The 19,239-nt window shown below is 40.7% G+C and overlaps 1 protein-coding gene across 6 annotated transcripts in view; it reads left to right on the top strand.

The window, feature by feature from the left end:
- SNTG1 (syntrophin gamma 1) overlaps positions 1–19,239 on the top strand; it is a 462,794-nt gene that overhangs the window by 134,733 nt on the left and 308,822 nt on the right. For 4 of the 6 annotated variants that reach the window (XM_079902222.1, XM_079902221.1, XM_079902227.1 and 1 more), the window contains exon 2: positions 6,660–6,734. The exons of the other annotated variants lie outside the window; for them this stretch is intronic. The gene's annotated coding sequence lies outside the window, so the exon portion shown is untranslated. The remainder of the gene's footprint in view (positions 1–6,659; positions 6,735–19,239) is intronic. 6 annotated transcript variants of the gene reach the window in all.

Raw genomic sequence — 19,239 nt, 5'->3', positions numbered from 1 at the left:
GATGGTCAGCGTCGTCTTAGTTTCTGTTGCAGTCCCGTCTGGGATCACAGGCTCAAGGCGAAGTGCACCTGCTGCTCCCACTGTCCAGTGGTCAGGGATCCGGGCACAGCTTGTCTCAAGTACGGTCACCTTGGGGTGGGATATTCCACATGTGAAGTTTGGGAGGACACGATTCAGTCCATAGCAGACATACAGCATGGGGAAATTACATCATCAAAAAGCTTTTAAAGAGTTTTAAATGGCAACAAAATATTATCCTGAATGTACGTCACACATTTTTTTAACCAATGGTTCGTGTTTGGACATGTGATCTGTTTTTGTTTTTAATATAACATTGTCGTACACATTCCTGTGCATGGGTATCTGTTGATGTGACTTATTTCCTTAAGCCCTGCTTAGGCAAAAGGATGGAAATGGTTTAGGCTTTAATACATACTGCTGCATGGCCCTCCCAGAAGGGCTGCAACATATGAAATGTTATTGACCTGGAAAACAGAATGCCTGTGTCATGTCTGCCAACATTTGACTCAGTTAAAATTCCCAAAGATATGCTGCAATTACTGCAAACAATTTTCTTGAGAGTCCATTAGTGCAAACCTAAAAAACAAGAGCAGGTTCATAAGATGTGTCATGATATGGTCTGCTCTTGGAGAGTTCAGCAAGGGAGAAAAGAAAGAGCCTCTCCATTTATAGGACTGAGGGATGAATTTACTTTACAATGGTACTATTTGAAGAAATGGCTAATTATCTTTCAAGTGCCCACCGTGCACATCCCCCAGATACCTGCCAAGATTGCAAAGCACTAGAGCCAAGAGTGAGTCCCTGGAGTTTAAAGGAGATGAGACAGTTTGCAGGAAGACTCACAGTGATTCTTAGTGATGAGTAAACTCGAATAGTTCAGTAATTTCATTCAGTTGGATCCGTATTTCCAAATTCAGTTAATGATGTCTGAAGATTTTCACATGTAACAGAAAACCTTGTGGCTTTGCTGTATATTGTAATGAAAGCTATCATTTTTGGCGCCAGAGTAAAATGTCACACAATTCGTTATGGCGTTAAGGTAATATATTGTTCTATAAGGTCCCCGTTGAGATGGTTAGGATCATCAGTCAATCAGTAAGCATCTATGAGGCAAACCTTTGTTCTGTGCGATGCTAGAAATCAGGAAGTGTGAGAACCCCAACGCTGAAAGAGGCATCAGCTAACTCACTCAGCAGTTGTGGTGGTGGTGAAGAAGAAGGGCATTTGGAGGGGAGCGGGACGCTCACATTGGGGATTGCTTGTCCCAGGTGTACCATGGTCAGTTTCTTCTGAGGGTAAAGAAGTGCTATAGGTGGCGCACCCTCCATCAGCCAGACTCCCTGTGAGTGTTCATCTTGAGCGTGTGTGTGTGTGTGTGTGTGTGTGTGTGTGTGTGTGTGTGTGTGTAGATTTCTACGTCCTAAGCCAAAGCAGAATAGAGTTTTATTTTATTTGTATTAAAATTCCACAAGACCACTTACGACATCTTTTAATAAGGGTCACTTGCCAACACATTTTTAAAAATTTTACTGGTATAAAAAAATCTTGCTTGTTTTTTTCCGTGGTAAAAGCTATTTTCTTTCAGTGCTCTGATGGTTTAATTCTCTTTTTATGCCTTCCATACTTTACGTTGGGAATAAAGCTGTGATGTTGGTAATCTGGTTCTTCCCTGTGGCTAATTTAATATTTCTTTTTGTTTATACTATTATAAAGTTTCAATGTGATATTTTAGGTGTGTTTGTCTTCTTAATTATCTCTATTATTTTAATTTTCCTGAATCTGAAGGGCTAGTTATTTCAACAATTTTGGAAAATTATTAACCATTATGTCTTTAAATAGTGTCTCTCCACTGTTATATTTTTGAAATATGATGACCTTGAAACTGACTTAATCTTCCTCGTTGTTCTAGAAAATTTCGTTATTATCCTTTCAGAGATGGCTTCTGGCCAGGCTGTCTGTTCTCACCTTTCAGAACTCAGAGTAGATGCACGTTAGTGTCTAACCTCTCATAACCTCCACATCTGGGTTGTTTTTATTCCACTTGCAGAGTATTTGCTTGAGATCTGCCTAATTCACTGATTTCACTGGTTTCACTGTTCAGCTCTTCATTAATCCTTGGTTATAACGTATGCCATTTTTATAAGATCGTCTTATTCTTTTTCAAAGCTATCTGATAAATTTTGATAGAGTCTATTCTTACAGCTTCTTTTTCTAATTCACCTTTCAATTTTTTAACCATATTCTACGCAGTCATTTTGTGTTTCATAGTTGCCAATGATAATTGCAGTGGTTTACAGTTCTGATTCTGTACGTGTTCCAATGTTATTAGTATCTGCCGATTGCTTTGTTTATGCTAATACTTCTTCACAAACGATGTCCTTTACCATTTGTTTATGCTTTTGACTGTGTTCTCATTTTCCATTTATCTTTGTCTCTGGGATTCTTGGTGTCCGGTTTGGTCATAATTAGAGCTGTTTACTAATATTCCGTGTCTCTCACTTAGCATAACGTCCACAGGGTTCATCCATATTGTCACAAATGTCAGAATTTCCTTATTTTTTATGGTTGAATAATATTTCATTATATGTATATACAACGTTTTCTTTATCCATTTATCTGTCAACAGACTTAGGTTTTTTCCCTGGCTTAGCTGTTGTAAATAATGCTACAGTGAACATGGCAGTGCAGGTATCTCTTTGAGATACTGATTTTATTTCCTTTAGATATACATGCAGAAGTGGGATTGCTGGATCAAATGGTAGTTCTGTTTTTAACTTTTGGATGAAATTTCATACTGTTTTCCATAGTTACTGTACCAATTTACATTCAACAGTGTGCAAGGGTGAGCACATATTTATGTGACTGTTGGCCATTTGTATGTCCTCTTTGGAAATATATCTAGACAGGGCCTTTGGCTATTTTGAAATCAGATCATACGATTTTTTTTCTATTGAGGTGTATGAGCTCCTTATATATTTTGGATGTTAACCCATTATCAGATAGAAGGTTTGCAAATATTTTATTTCATTCTATAAGTTGCCATTTCATTTTTGAAATTATTTCTTTCGCTGTGCATAAGCTTTTTAGTTTGATGTAGCCCTGCTTGTTCACTTGTTTATTTTTGCTTTTGTTACCTGTGCTATTGGTGTCAAAAAATCCAAAAATCATTGCCATGACCAAGTTCAAGGAGCTTTTTTTCCTGTATTTTCTTGTAGGAGTTTTACCATTTTAGGTCTTATGCTTCTCCAAATTTGTAAAACATTAGCTCCTCTAAGAATGCTTTCTTGGGGTCCTACTAAAAGGAAAATACTTTCACCTGCCCCTGGATTCCCAGAGCACTTTGGACTTCCATGTCATTTATTACTTTCTGATATGCAGCATATATAAGATTCTTCTCTTCTACTTAACTATAAGCTCATTTCTGTCTGAATTCACTTCAGTGATATTTGTCAAAGTGGTGTCCACAGGACGTTGTGTGTGTGTTGGGGTCAGGGGGAGTGAGACCCTCTTAGCAAGTCTGAGAGGTCAAAACTATATTCATGATAACACTAAGTTTTTATATCCCTGTTGGACTGTGTTCACATTTGCACCAGGTGCAAGAGCAATGGCGAGTAAAACTAGTGCCTTAGCGTGAACCAAGGCAGTGGCACCGAACCATAGAGTAGTCACAATATTTTTCACTTCCACACACTCAGAGGTTAAAAAAGAACTACAATCACAGTATCAGCCAGGCTGTGTTATCCTCCTGAGCTTGGGGTCTTTCTCCAAGTGCGTTTGAGTCATTGGCAGAATCCCTTTCCCTGTGTGTAGGACTAGTTTCCCCATTCCCTGTGTGTGTGTCAGCCACTGGTTGCTCTGAGCTTATAGGGGGTGTGGGCATCTCCCAGCCAGGCAGCTCCCTTCTGCAAAGCCGGAAGAAGAGTGTGAATCTCTGACCCTTTGTGAGAGTTCCTACCTGACCAAGACTGGCCGCCTAGGACAATCCTTCTCAGATTGCTTAACTCAAAGTTAATTGACTGGGGACATTACAGCTGCAAAATCCCTTCACCCCTGTCATCTAATGGAACCTCATCGCATGAGTAAGATATCAATACATCGAGGCCACGAGCTCAGCCCACAGTCACAGGGAGGGCGTCATCCACAGCGTGCACCAGGGCAGGAACTAGGAGCTATTCCAGAATTATTCCCGCCGCAGCCCGTGAGCTTATACTCTAGTTTAGGGTTCCCGACTTGGCCAAGGTTCAGCTTTCTCCGGGAAGTTTACTAGATAGCCGTATTTATAGGTTTCTGTTTAAATCTGAATCAGATTCAGAATCTGAATGTATCTCGTGAATCAGATGTGTCTTTGCTGAACTATACCAGCAACTCCTGTGCAACCAGCTGCATGTCCCTCCCTGGATCTTCCCCTGAGAATCACTGCTCTATTCAGTACGACATCTCACCTGGCTCTCACTTTACTAAAGTATTATTTTCCAAACTACAGTTGGGTTCATGAGAGGACAGATAACATAAATGGGATCATTAAAAATTAAGAGGCCGAGGCAGCAGCATCATTCCAGCCTTGAGAATCGGCAGTCTGTTGCTGAGGCCTTGATTTACAGAGGCCAGCCCCTCTCCCGCATTATAAAACTGAGCTAATAGCTATGTCTCATTAAAAATAGTAATCGCCTCTTGGCATCAAATCAATAGGCTTTTCCTCACAAGGAATGCTCTTAAATATTATCAATGATTTAAACTTGGAGTCTAATTCTAAAGGCTGCAACATTGGCAGTCTAGATCTAAATGCCAACCGCTGGCAGACACAGTTTTGGGCAGATTTTACCAAATATACTTCTGTGCTGCTTTTAAAGCCGATTTCCCTAAAATCTGTTCTACGGAAATTCATCTTATGACATTAGCTACTTGGGATATAGTTACTACCTTATTGCTTCTTTTTTTGGATTTTGGATTATTTTCATTGACATATAATTGACTTAAAATATTATATTAGTTTCAGGTGTACAACATAGTGATTCAGTATTTTTATACATTACCAATTGGCCACCAGCATAAGCCTAGTTGCCATCTGTCACCATACAAAGCCATTACAGTATTACTGACTATATTCCCTACACGGTACATTCATCCCTGAGACTCATCTGGTAACTGGAAGTTTGCACCTCTTAATCTCCCTCACCTATTTCACTCATCCTCTAGCCTCTCTCTTCTGGCAATCACCTGTTTGTTCTTTGTATACGTAACTCTGTTTCTGTTTTGTTATCTTTGTTCGCTTGTTGTTTTTTTTTTTTTTTAGATTCCGCATATAAATGACATATATCATTTGTCTTTCTCTGTCTGACTAATTTCAATCAGCATAATACTGTCTAGGTGCATCCATGTTGTAACTGCAAATGGCAAGATTCCAGGCGTTTCTGTGGCTGAGTAGGATTCCATTGTATATCTCTACCACAGCTTCTGTATCCATCCATTGATGGGCACTTACGTTGCTTTCATATATTGGCCATTATTAATAATGCTTCAGTGAACCTAGGAGTGAATATATCTTTTCTAATTAGTGTTTTTGTTTTCTTTGGAAAAATACCCAGAAGTCAATTTGCTGGATCTTCTGATACCTAGACTGAATATTTTTAATTTTTTGAGGACCCTCCATACTGTTTTCTATAGAGGCTGCACCAATTTACATTCCAACCAGTAGTGTACTAGGGTTCCTTTTTTCCCACATCCTCACCAACACTTGTTATTTGTTGTCTTTTTGATTTGTTATTTCTTGTTTCTTTGATTTTTATTGTCTATTTGTTAGTCATTCTGACAGGTGTGAGGTGACATCTCATTGAGGTTTTGATTTGCATTCCATGGTGATCAGTGTTGCTGAGCACCTTTTCATGTGCCTGTTGGCCATCTGTATGTCTTTGGAAAAATGTCTGTTCAGATTCTTTGCCCATTTTGTACACTGGTTGCTTTTTTACCCATATTAAGTTATATGAGTTCCTTGTATATTTTGGATATAAACCCATTATTGAATATATCGTTTGCAAATATCTTCTCCCATTCAGTAGGCAGCCTTTTTCTTTTGTTGTTAGTTTCTTTCATTGTGCAAAAGCTTTTCAGCCTGATATGGTCTGTTCTGTTTATTTTTGCTTTTGTTTCCATTGCCTGAGGACACATATCCAAAAAATATTACCAAGACTAATGTCAGAGTAATGTTTGACTAATGTCAAGACTAATGTTTATAACTAATGTTATGAACATAATGCTTATGTTTTCTTCTGAAATTTTTTGGTTTCAGGTCTTACATTTAAGTCTTTAATCCATTTTGAGTTGTGTATATGGAGTGGGAAAGTAGTCCAGTTTGATGCTTTCGCATGTAGCTGTCTGGTTTTCCCTATACCATCTATTGAAGAGGCTGTCTTTTCCCATTGCATATTTTTGCCTCCTTTGTTGTATTCTTCTCTCTCCTCTTGATGATTCACAAGGCTTTGAGAGAAACTGACAAGAAAATGTCGTGAAATTATATGTGATATAAGTGTGAATGGGACGCGTGTGTTCCTTATGGATAAAGTGAGTAAATTTCAGTGTAGAGATTTCACTCTTTCTCTTTGGAATGCTCACAGGCCTTTATTTTTGCTTTCTGCATCTAGACTGCCCTCCAGAATGTTGAGATTGCCAGAGAAGTGACCTCCGCAAAAGGAAAATATTACTCCACTGAAATTCAAGTAAGACCGTTACTTTTCAATAAGTCATTGTGAGTAAAGTTATTGCTCTGCCAGAGAATGTTATTTATTACCTACTTAGAATTTCCCAACATCAGGTATTGTATGCGTTCACTTCACATTATGCAAAGCCCATTCTACAGGATTTCAAAGTGTCGTACCCTGCAAACCCCGACTGCAGCCCAGGACAGGTCAGATGTTATAAATGATGAGAGGGGCAAAGGCAGTTGTAAAGGGGGTGATGGAACTTCATTTAGGGTGGCTATTCCTAGCCTCGACACACCTTCTGCAATCACAGGAGAGGATAAATGAGGAGGACAAATGCTACACTTGGTCTATAACGCACACTCTACCCGCATCGCCTGCTCTCACACGGAGTACTTACAAACCACGTGTCTCAGCGTGCACTGTTGATGGATTTCTTATAGTCTCTGCCCTGACCTGTAGAATTTCACTTGTGCCTCCCACGTGTTTGTCCACATTTAGAGCTAGACTGGCTTTTCCCATCTGAATGGAAAACAGCCCCACGAACAAGAGCACACTGGGCAGCCACTGTGTGAGCCGCCCTTGCAGCTGGGTCCCCTGCCTCCAGATGGCGCGTGTTGCCCTGCCCACCAGGCTAAGGGGGTCTCAGCCTTCCCGGGCATTTTCCTTCTAATTGCCCAAACAAGGTTATTATAATACAAATACGTAATATCTGAACTGGTAAGTTTGAAGCTATTGCTGCTTTTCTGTGCTGTGAAGATGTTTGAGACCTTTGACCTTGTACTTGGATTCATCTGTCCCTGCTCTGCCCCCTCTTTGTGTTAAATGTCACATCTGCTCACAGGAAGTAGCTTCCATTGGCGCATTTGCCTCCGGACTTGTTATTCAAATTCCCAGTCCTTTCAGGCATATTTGTGATGTTAGAACCACTGGCTTCACTAGTAAAATATCTCTACTTCTAGTTGTGCCGACTGTATTGTCTATCATGGAAAAAATGACACAATTGTCAAATGCAAAGACGCTTAGTCTTGAGTCCAAGACTGACTTCATATTCAAGCAACTTTCTTCATGCTTTATAACTCTGATCTGCACTCCACCAGTCTTGCTTACAAGGGGATCTGATGACTCTGCAGCCAGGGGGAGCTGTGGCTCCAGCCCTGGTGTCTGGGGACCCTGATCTCTGAGGTGGAAATGAGGAATGCTGACTTCCGTTACGGTTTTCGTTTATTGCTATTTCCATGAGAGTTTGAAGGAAAACACTCTAGTTTCTCTCTGTGACTCCAGCATCTACTATCATGCCAACATGTACAGGGTCCCAATAAATATTTCAGAAAAATCAATAAGTTGATGACAGTGTTTCTGGAGTTGCATTCTGTGTATTTCAAAGACATCCTCCCATAGATAAAAGTCTGCTATGTTAGGGTAAATTCCTCTGATTACTCTCCTTTCCAGCTCCCAGTCCGTATGGGTGGATTTCTGGAAGCTCCTGGCATTGCTTTCCTAAATGGACAGATTTTAGTCTAGGCTGCTTTAGTCTTGATAATCCCATCTCTCCCTTATCTGGAAAATTCAGTCAAGAGAAAGTTGGATAATTCTGGCTGCTGAAGACCTATTGGCAGCCTCTCAGGGCTTAAAACACAGTCTGTTTATGCATCTGTGTCTGGCTGTGAAGAAGATTCACAGGAAAGTCTTCAGGTCACTGTGAGATGCCTTTGGTGATAAAGGAAATAACAAAAAGTTCTAAAATAAAGTCTCATACATGTTATCACTTTAAATGCTGAGTGTGGTATCGTAGCTGCAGGACAGAACTGGAGGAACCCTGGAATGTGGCAGCAAACTGATGAGGCTGTGATGCTCTCCTGTGAGTGTGGACCGAGTTCTCCTACTTCCCACCTCCACTCGGCCTTCCTACTTTCTGCACTGCAGCTGCCTTCCTTGCTTGCAGGCTGGAGTAGTCCTGGGGATGGCCACCCTGTGCCCAGGTGATAAAGCCCCTGCTGCAGTCGGTGCCTTGTCTCCTAATGTCCCTGAGGGCTCCCCTCCGCTGTGTACAAGGGCCCATCGGTAGCATGGCCTCTGCCGTTCCCACAGAGCAGGAGTCATCAAAGTCCAGCTGGTCCAGCCTTGTTGGTTTCCTGAGCAGACTCAGAGATGCTGGTACCAAGCCGAAGTGCAGGGCTCCAAGCTCACTGGGCAAACACTGACCTTGAAACAGGGGCAGGGCTGGCTTCATGGGAGGGGGAACCACCGTGCACTCACAGGCACCAACGGCGCAGCCGCCACCGGTTTAATCTGCATTACAGTTCCCTCTGTGCTGCCAGCTTCCACAGGATTTGACAAATGCACCGTGCCAGGAAGTCACCACTATAGTATCAGAGGGAGGACTTTCACCACCTGCAAATATTCCCTGTGCTTCACCTACTCAGCTCTCCTCCTTCTAACCTTCTGGAAACCACTGATTTCTAATCATTTCTGCAGTTTTACCTTTTCCCAAATGTCCAGTGTTTAAGCCTTTTCACCTGGCTTCTTTCACTGAACAATATGTATTTAAGATTCATCATGTCTTTTTGTGGCTTGATAGGTGATTTTTTTAAGCTGAGTCATATGCCACTCTATAGATGTACGTTTATTCCTTCGTCTGTTTGTTTATTCACTCACCTAAGAAGGAAATTATGAAGAAAGCTATTATAAACATTCAGGTGCAGGTTTAATACATTTTTGAACCATTTGGTTGAATACCTGCTAGTGCGACAGCTGCATCCATGGTAAGAATATAGACAGTTTTGTAAGAAGCTGTAAAGCTGTCGTCCAGTTCCTGCCGACAGTGAGGGGAGTGCCTGATGTTCTGTATCCTCGCCAGCAGCTGGTGGCGTCAGCTGTGACATTTTTTGTTTATGTTTAATATTAAACTTTTATAGTATCTTTGTAAAATTAGGAACCCAAACATTTACAAGACACTTCAAAATATCCTCTCGGAGTAAGTAGAGATGTTTTCTTCCAAAATAAAAGTTTATGAACACTCTCCCAGGCGAATACACATTATGAGCAATACTTGGTAGGGGACACTGACATTAAAGAGTTAAGAACAGAAGAGTTAAGTGGTTATAATTTATGCAGGTTCTGTGAGGGAGAGTCTAAGAAGCCATGGGAGAAACTGAGTGAGATTTCTTGTTTCTTCTCCTTTCCATCTGCCCCCTCCTTCCTCTCTCTCTTTCCACACACACACACACACACACACACACACACACACACACACACGCTGAGAACCTTAAAGAAATTGTAGGTGGTTGCCTAACATGTAAGTTTTGGAGCTAATAAATTGGAAAATGCAGTTTAAAACGAGACAAGTGAATGCACAAATGAACAGACACAGTACGGAGCCTCTTCAAGTCATAGTACATACTTTGTCAGTGTTTATTCCACGTCGTCCTCCGCTTCTCTGCAAAGTGCAGCCATGCCACTGGACGTTTCTGACTTCTTGAGATTCCAGTTGTTCATAAAGTCTGTCACCACCACTCTTCCTCTCATTTCACCCATTTTCTGGTGTTTATCTTTATTGTTGCTATCTGGATCTAGTTTTGTTTCATCCTAAATCTCATCTGTCCTCAATGCTGTGAACTCTGTGTGGTACTAATTATTCAAGGGAATCCTCTTCCCTCTGTTAAACGCCTTCTTACCATGCAAGACCCAAACACAAATCCCACCATCTTGCACAAAGTTTTCAGGTGTCCTAATCCTAATTAAGTACATTTTTCTATTCATTTGCATGATAACATTTTAGATTAGGTTTGTCTGTTTTCCCTACCAGAGTGTGAAATCTTAGAGAGAAAGGCTTGCATTTTGCTTTATTTCTGATAGCCCTTGTTCAGCCCTAGTTATTTGATGTCTGAGCCCTGGGTCTCCGGGCTAACGCTGCTGGCGCTGACGACCCTGGACCAGGTGTCCAGTGAACTTAACCTGCCTCAGACCTATGTCCCTATACCTTCTCCAGTCTCCACACCCATTTCTTTGCACCTCGCAACCCTGAGATATTGCGCCCGGTTCTTTGAACCTGATCCTTGTGTTTGATTTTCCTAATGGACTTTAACATAAATGTGACCCCTGGTCCTTTTAGTTATCTCGATATGATTCTATCATCCGCCTTTGCACAAACTAAAGCTCCAAGAGCCACCACCTGGATAGCATTTTCCTGTTCCACCTCCACAGACTGGCAGAGGGCACTCAGCAGGTGCGTTAAGGCGCTGTTTACTCAGTGTGCATGCTTATTATGTGTTTAATTGGATTGCGCTGAACTGGTATTTACATCACTGCTTCAACAAGTCACCATCTTGAGTATTTAAAGAAGAAAATAACGCTAGTACAATGGACAATGGTTAATAGCTTTCTTATTCGTTTTTTACACTTTATTTCTTTTTTAATATGGTTGCTAATATGTGTATTAAAATGTTCAAGGTAAGGAAATGATGCGCAATTTCATCTGTAAGAACGGCGCTGCACACAGCGTCCCTGTCTGTGCCGGGGCTCCAAGCACTGGCTGGTCTGTCCCATCACGCGGCACTGGCGGAGCAGCCAGCCGGACCGCCTGGAGCCGGTGCTGAGCTGCTCTGCTTCTGAGTCCAACTCAACACTAGCAGCTTTCTCCCCACATTAGGTACATGTTCATTCCAGAACCCAAAGACGGCCCAGCAGAAATAGTACGAGGGGCTGGAAACAACAACCTGTCCTTTACTGTGAAAGGGACTGTTGACAGTCTACACCCACCTGGACCCTAGAAACTTGGGAGGAACATACTGAATCCAACACGGATAAGACGGATTTACGGGTGAAATTAATAGAGTGGAAATACTTGCTCGCTGTTAGCCTGTGGCTTTACTGTGTTTTCTAAAATACCCTTCGATGTCATAGATCGATCGGTGTTTCTCAAAATAGAGCACACGCTAGAATCACCCGGATGGCTGGTCACAGCTCAGGTTTCTGGGCCCCTGGCCCAGAGTTTCTGATTCAGTAAGTGTGAGCTGGAGCCTGAGAATTGGCATTTCTCAAAGTTCCCGGGTGCTGCTGAAGCAGGGAGCACGCTGTGAGAGCCGCTAGAAACTGAGACGGGTGACTCACGTTGCAAAGCAAGGTATAAGTTGACCGTGCTGCGGCTTGTCAGCTGAATCCTGTCTGCTTCTTCCTGAGTTTGTTCTGTGGGTAAGGGGAGCTGACAGCAGTCACACTCCAGGCTACGAGGTGCTCTAAGGCCCTGCCCGAACTCCTGCGTGTGACATTTACACAGTGGAACCGAACACTCAGTACATTTCAGGGGAGATTCAATTTTAGTATGAATATTGAATATTCTACGCACAAAATATAGTACCTTTACAAAAAAGCATTAAAATAAAAAGAGAAAAGAGTTCAAATTAATGTCAGTAGCAGACCTAAGAACTGAGGTTCTTTGACTCTTAATTGTAAATTCTTTCCTGAGTTAAGTTCTAATGTAGGCTGATTCTCCTCTAGAGAACATTTGAGTGAGGATTATTTTGTGAACAATGGGCAGCATTTGGTTACGTTATGAGCATTTTCTATTTTTAAGATTAAATTATCCGTAACAGTTGTTTGACAGCTTTCAGACATCCGTTCATCAACTCAACAAGCGTGTACTGAGTACCCGCTACACACCCTGGATATGGTTAAGATATAAATGTGCCTCTGGGAAGCCCGCAGTCCAGTGATTTGTAACTGGGTCTTTACAGGGGAAGGACGTGCTTTCTGCTTCTGCTGCTTCCTGGAACAGTTTTATATTTCACTGCATAAGATGGTGTGTGTCGTGCAAAATTCAGCTGTTAACTGTGCTTTATGACTGAGGAGGTCAGTCAGAACAAAACTAGTAAAACTCATGTTTCATGTTTTCTGCTCCTCAAATTGCAATTCAGATTGATTTTTATTCAGTGTGTCACATTAAAAAATAAAGGGATATTTTGGATTCTCTCCAAAGGATATATTTCTGTGTCACAAACTCAGATGGCTGCTGAAGCAACCAACCTGCACTACTAAATTAAGGGACAATTGTTGTGTGCAATGAAAATTAAGTACGTACTGATTTAAGTTGCTGTTGACAACTTTGGTAGCATCAGTCGGGGGATGCCTGTTCCCAGTCTGTTGGAAATGCATAGCGCCAGTGGAACTGTTTCTCTTGAGGAAAGACATAAAGACTTGACTATACCTAAGTAATACGTCATAATTCAAATGGATGTTCTTTTCTGTTTGAAAACCTCAGAAAGGTATGGTCACAGCAGGTTCTCTTATTTTTTCCCTAACATTTGCCAGTGTCTTTATTTTAAAGGTGTATTCTTTCAGTAAATCTTCTGCACCCTTTTGCAGACGTGTAAGCATGTTAACACAGATGGCAGAGGCTGCCCATGTCACAGATCATCAGGCTGGTCCTTTGGGGCAAGAGCTGTTAGCAAGTCAGCATCCCGGGCCAAGTGAGGGGCTGCCACCTGTTCGCCTCTGCAGTAGAGGAAGCAAGGTGGCCAGAGTGTCTGTAGGAAAAAGGTGGAGCGACAAGATAATGTGAGTGAATTGGGCTGAGGTGGAATAGTGCGATTACATTACAAATGGCCTTTCGTTGCCCACAGGCCATGCTGGGTTAGAGTACTTCCTAGAGAAGCAGCTTGTTATTTTTTTCTCTTTTTCCAGATTTTACCAGTGCAGAGTTTTCTGTTTTCATCTGTCTTGCCATATGTCACAAATACTCATTCTTTTTTAAAGCTGGCAGGTTTATGGGACTTTTGTCAAAAACATTAGGCTGTTTTTTTTAATATTAGGCTGTGATTTTCCAAGAAACAAAAGGCTCAGAGAGGTGTCAAACTGCCTGCATTAAATATAACTGTTTGGTGATGGTAAGAAGACCAAAATTCTACTCTAAAAATGGTATTTAGTCTCAGTTTGTTTCATCAGAATCAACATTGTAAGACAAGGGAGAGCAACGCTTTGCAAATTTTTATTAATCTTGAAACCTCGAGTTCTTGGCCCTGGTTGTTCCCATGCGCCAGGTGAATGGGCCATTATTCAGTTCATTCCCCAGAGTGCAATTTGAAAGAGTTTGGCAAATCACTTACTTTGCTGTCTTTGGTTAATTAACTGCAAATTGTTTTGAAAACCCCATGCGTTTAACACAGAACTATGAGGGGAACCCATTCTGGAGATGAGACCAGTGACACCAATTACTGTTAAATGTTTGTCTTCAATAAATTCGTATATGATGACAGGACAGTAAAGGGCGGGGTCTCCACATCCCGCTGCGCCCACTTACCTCCCAGTGCTTACCAGACCCCGCGGAGTCTGAGACCATGGACACGGCTACGTGTGGCCGGATAGCTGAGAGCGGGCGGCCCAGGCCGGCCATGGATGTCCTGGCGAGAGTGCCGGGCTGCCTGGCACTCACTCTGAGCAGAGCAGAAAATGGCAAGGAAAGGTTTGTGTGTCTGATTAGTTTTGTTTGTTTTTTTTAAGAACAAAACCGGAAGCAGTTTGTTGTCCTCAGACTCTACTGGCCTGGGAGGTGGGGACCTCTGGCTCAGCTCTCCTGTTCTCTGCTTGGGAAATGGACTCCTGTTCTTTAGGCCTCAGTTATTGCACCTGTACAATAAGGAGCTTAGCCCCAATCCACTGTGACATCCTAATCACACTTTCCCTGAGAATTAAGGTGGCAAGCCTACAGGCATAGGCATAGGATTATTTTTGAGAATACAAATAAATTCGAAAAATACAAAGTTAATCATGCCTTTCTCTTACAGTGTGCTCATTTGCTTTATTTATCATATTAACAAAAGAGCTAAATCTGTATGATATTTCAAATACCTATAAACAGGTAAAGTAAGCAATGACTGTAGTATTTGGGCACAGTCTATAGTATTGTGTATTAATTTCAAAGCAAAGCTTCATTTTTAACATTGGAAAAAACACGAAAATGTGATTCTACTTAGACGACTTTCCTTGTGGCTTAGATTCACCTTTTGTCATTCGAAAGCTTAATTTCTTCTCAGATGCAACCAGGATGCTTACATTATTTTAGGTACCTCGTTAAAGCCTTTGAGTACTCTATCTTCCTATATTAATACAAAGATACAAATTCCTTGGTAGAAACATACATCAGTATAATTTATTTAAAATAGCTATTCTGGTTTCAGTGCTGTTTTCACAAAGGGGTAGTTATCCTCTTGATAAAGTACGTCACAAAACTCTAAGAGTTGAATCCATAAGATAAGGGTTTAGTGTTGTCCTTGGTAACAAGATATAGGAATTATTACAATTTAATGAGTATCTTTTATGGAGGCCCTCTACTAATCGCTTTACACCTGGTATTCATTTGATGATTTAAAGATGAACAAGGTGGCACGAATGAAAGGCTAAGAAAAGCTTATACGACATTATTGTGAACAGACCCCAGCCCTGCAAATGAACAAGATTCGCTTTCAAATGAAATTTGATGCATTCTACATTTAATTAAATCTAGAAATGGCTTAAGAGGATTATAAAGCATAACAAAGTATGCCACTTTAGAATAACCACTAGAAACTTCATTTCCAGCCACTGCCCTAATTACGAATGGTTACAAGTATCCACTGTACACCAAGGAGTTAGAAGACATACCTATAGTTTATGTTGAGGTGGAAACATATTTCACTCCATGAGCCAAAATGTGTTAGAATCTCTCAGCAAAGAAAGGGTACCAGTGACCAACTTGTTGTTTTAAATTTTGACAATATGTTTAATTAAAGTCTATTTTTAGAGAATCCCCTCATTATGTTCTACTTTTACTCTTGCCCTTAAAATGTTTCATTGCAGACCTTTTAATGTTAAATTCGTTGCATGAATTGAAGTAATGAACCAAAAGCTGTGTCGTGACTATTATTTATGTGATTAAAAAGAAAATCTTATTTGTTTTCAACGGTGAAAAACGATGCTTTTGACTTTAAAATATTATTTATTTATAAAATGTGCATCAGATTCCAATGTGATAAGTTCTTCAAGATATGAAAGATGGTGTACCAAAGTGGATACATTTTAGTTTAGATTTTAGAAAAAATTGGATTCAGCATGCAAAGACAAAGAAATCTAAGTGTATGTGTATCTTTGACTTGAGTTTCTTTATTAATTTATATAACCCTCTTATTAACAGAAAGTTTTGTCTGCTGTCATGGCAGCAAAATTCATCTATAATTTTATTTTTGGACTTTGTTTTAGTTACCAGTTGCTGTGCATTAAATTAGCACAAACTTAACGTCTTACAATAACTTTTATTTATTGTCTCCAAGTGTCTGTGGGTCAGGAATCTGAGCGCAGCCTGCTGGGCCCTCTGCAGGGTGTTCTCGAGGTGTCATCCTAGGTGTTGGCCAGGGCTGGCGTCTCATCTAAAGTTCTCAATGCTGCTTCTGATCCTATTTGTTTGAGTTATTCACTCTGGACCTCTCTCTTTGAGCCAATTAGATAGGAAGGAATCAATTAATTTAAACCACTTAAAACCACATAAGTAAGAAAGATAAAGAGAATTCAGTACAGTGCAGGAGTCTGATATAGGAAGTATTCCGAGAGACCTTAGAGGTGCCCCCAGGATTCAGACAGCTGCAGACACAGCAGCTGTTCAAGGAGCAGAGCAACAATCAGCAAAGTGTGAGAAATAACACAGAAATGTTTATTTGTGGGGGCATCTCTTTCGTTGCATAACTTTGAAAATGTTTTCAGCTCTAATAATTTTGGAGTTTAGACCAGCAGATTTCAGACTAGTCAGAAGGTAAAGTTATTTTCGGGGTCTTCAGAAAGCACACAGTCTAAAGCCATCACCTAGCCTTGACATTGCCAACCCTCCTGGTCAAACAAGAGGACCCACTCCTAGAAAGTTAAGACTCTTGCAGGGTTTCTAATCATGACAGTCACCATTTTTGAAGGTGTTAATGACAGTTCCCTCCACCAGGATCGTGGCTGTGATCTCCTCAGCATCTTTGTGGGGGAGCCTGTCTTATCTCTACTTACTGCCGCTGCTCATCCTCGGAGCCGTTGTGTGTGTGCAGAATCTAAGATGCTTTTGCTGGCTCAGCGTTTCTGCCTTTGTAAACGCATGCCGCTGTAATTTTGAATCCAAGCAGTCCCTCTCTCCTCACTCTACCGCATTTAAAAGAATAAAAGTAACAAGGGGTAGCACTGGAAGCTGGAGGATGGAGAAAATTCAGTAGTGATAGCGAGATACTGAGGAACAATAAACTTAGTTATTTGAAAACATGAAAAAGGGTTTAGAGTGATGGATGGTGACAGTGCAATACCCTGGTCTCCTATGGTCTGATGAATAATGTCATGGCCACCCAACACATTCACCAGTGCCAGAAGGTAGGGGAAAGTCACCACAGCACCCTGGAGACCCACGTCACACTGCGAGATTAACCTTCGGAATCACACTTGTGCATCCAGAATACATTGAATCTGGGTCAGGTATTTTTTAATCAGATTCTTGAAAAATCTAAATTCCATAAGAACTTTATGTCAGAACAGGGTCAGATCCCACCTATTTCAGGGAAATGGTCTAATCATTTAAAGAGTATTTACAGATATTTAGTAAAACGTTACCTCCCTCCTAGTGTGTTAACATTGTTTACGATTTTCTTCAGAATTCTGTTTTCTCATTGATCTTTAGCAGCCCACAGTGTCATTTAAATGATTGCAGACAAACATCAAATTTAAGAATGTTTCTGTGTAATACAAGGTCATGTCCTTGTTCAGATCTAGGATGGGCGTCGTCCAGCACGAAACCTGTAATACTGCGCGCGCGCGCGTGTGTGTGTGTGTGTGTGTGTGCGCGCGCGTGTGTCCATGCCAGTGTACTTAGAACTATTTACATGAGGTTGAGGACAGGAGCAGATGAGTGTGGTGTGAGCTTACTAGTCGCATTGGGGAGTAACTTGGCAACTTCAAGGAGGGATATTCTATTTGCTACTCTGTTAAAAGACGAACCGAGTCATATTAAATATTGTGAGGATTTATACGATCAGAAAATTGATTCCGTTCGGGCAGCACCAAACCTGAAGTGGTTAGGAGCCCTCCACCCACAGGGGCTGGGAGAGAAGCAGCAAACGTGGAGTGAGGAAACGATGAGATCAGCTGTATAAGCCGTTGCCTTGCTTGGAAAAGCCTATGGCTGTTCCTGATTGGTTATCCTTAGGTTTTGATTTCTTAACCGTGACGCATCTCGGGCTGAGGTTTCGGTTTGCTTATGTAGGCTGCTGAGGCACTAAAGCCACCTCGGTCTGACGGCTCCCTTGTTGAATTAACTTAACTTTTCTCATTTTAGGGCTCTAGCTTTTCCTGCTCATAACTCAGTAACTTCAGTGAGAGAGACTTGATCATTCATTATTTTGAGCACTTTGAGCAGGGCAGACATGAAAAAACGTTTTCTATTAAATAAGTGGTTTACTGAAAGGAGCTTGAGCATTGGGAAGAGGAAGAAAAAAGAGAAAAGAAATCTATAGATTCATACATTAATTATTGTAGAAAGTTTTGCCTTCAAATAAAATCTGTCTTAATGTTTTATGAAAAGGTCATGTTTAGTCACGCTTTTCTTCTATCTTATATTATATTTTCATTATTATAATATTATTTCTACATCAGGAAGGAGAACAGATATAAAGAAGATAAGAAATAAATAGACTGAGGGCAAAGAAATTAAAATAAATGATATTGTTTTATACAAACTGCAAGTGGGTATGAACTGCTCTAACAATTAACAGTTTAATAAATAGCAGAAGGATATAAATCAGAATTTTAAAAATAAATAAAATAAACTCAAAATGGATTAAAGACCTAAATGTAAGGCCAGACACTATCAAACTCTTAGAGAAAACATAGGCAGAACACTCTATGACCGTAAATCACAGCAAGATCCTTTTTGACCCACCTCCTAGAGAAATGGAAATAAAAATAAACAAATGGGACCTAATGAAACTTGAAAGCTTTTGCACAGCAAAGGAAAACATAAACAAGACAAAAAGACAACCCTCAGAATGGGAGAAACTATTTGCAAATGAAGCAACTGACAAAGGATTAATCTCCAAAATTTACAAGCAGCTCACACAGCTCAATATCAAAAAAAAACAAACAACCCAATCCAAAAATGGGCAGAAGACCTAAATAGACATTTCTCCAAAGAAGATATACAGATTGCCAACAAACACATGAAAGAATGCTCAACATCATTAATCATTAGAGAAATGCAAATCAAAACTACAATGAGATAACATCTCACACCAGTCAAAATGGCCATCATCAAAAAATCTACAAACAATAAATGCTGGAGAGGGGTGGAGAAAAGGGAACCCTCTTGCACTGTTGGTGGGAATGTAAATTGATACAGCCACTGTGGAGAACAGCATGGAGGTTCCTTAAAAAACTAAAAATAGAACTACAGCAATTCCACTACTGGGCATATACCTTGAGAAAACCATAATTCAAAAAGAGTCATGTACCGCAATGTTCATTGCAGCTCTATTTA

The sequence above is a fragment of the Stenella coeruleoalba genome, assembly GCF_951394435.1.
Source record: "Stenella coeruleoalba genome assembly, chromosome: 17".
Classification (NCBI taxonomy): domain Eukaryota; kingdom Metazoa; phylum Chordata; class Mammalia; order Artiodactyla; family Delphinidae; genus Stenella; species Stenella coeruleoalba.
The sequence above is the reverse complement of the archived record's forward strand: the minus strand, read 5'-3'. Positions and strand labels throughout refer to the sequence as shown.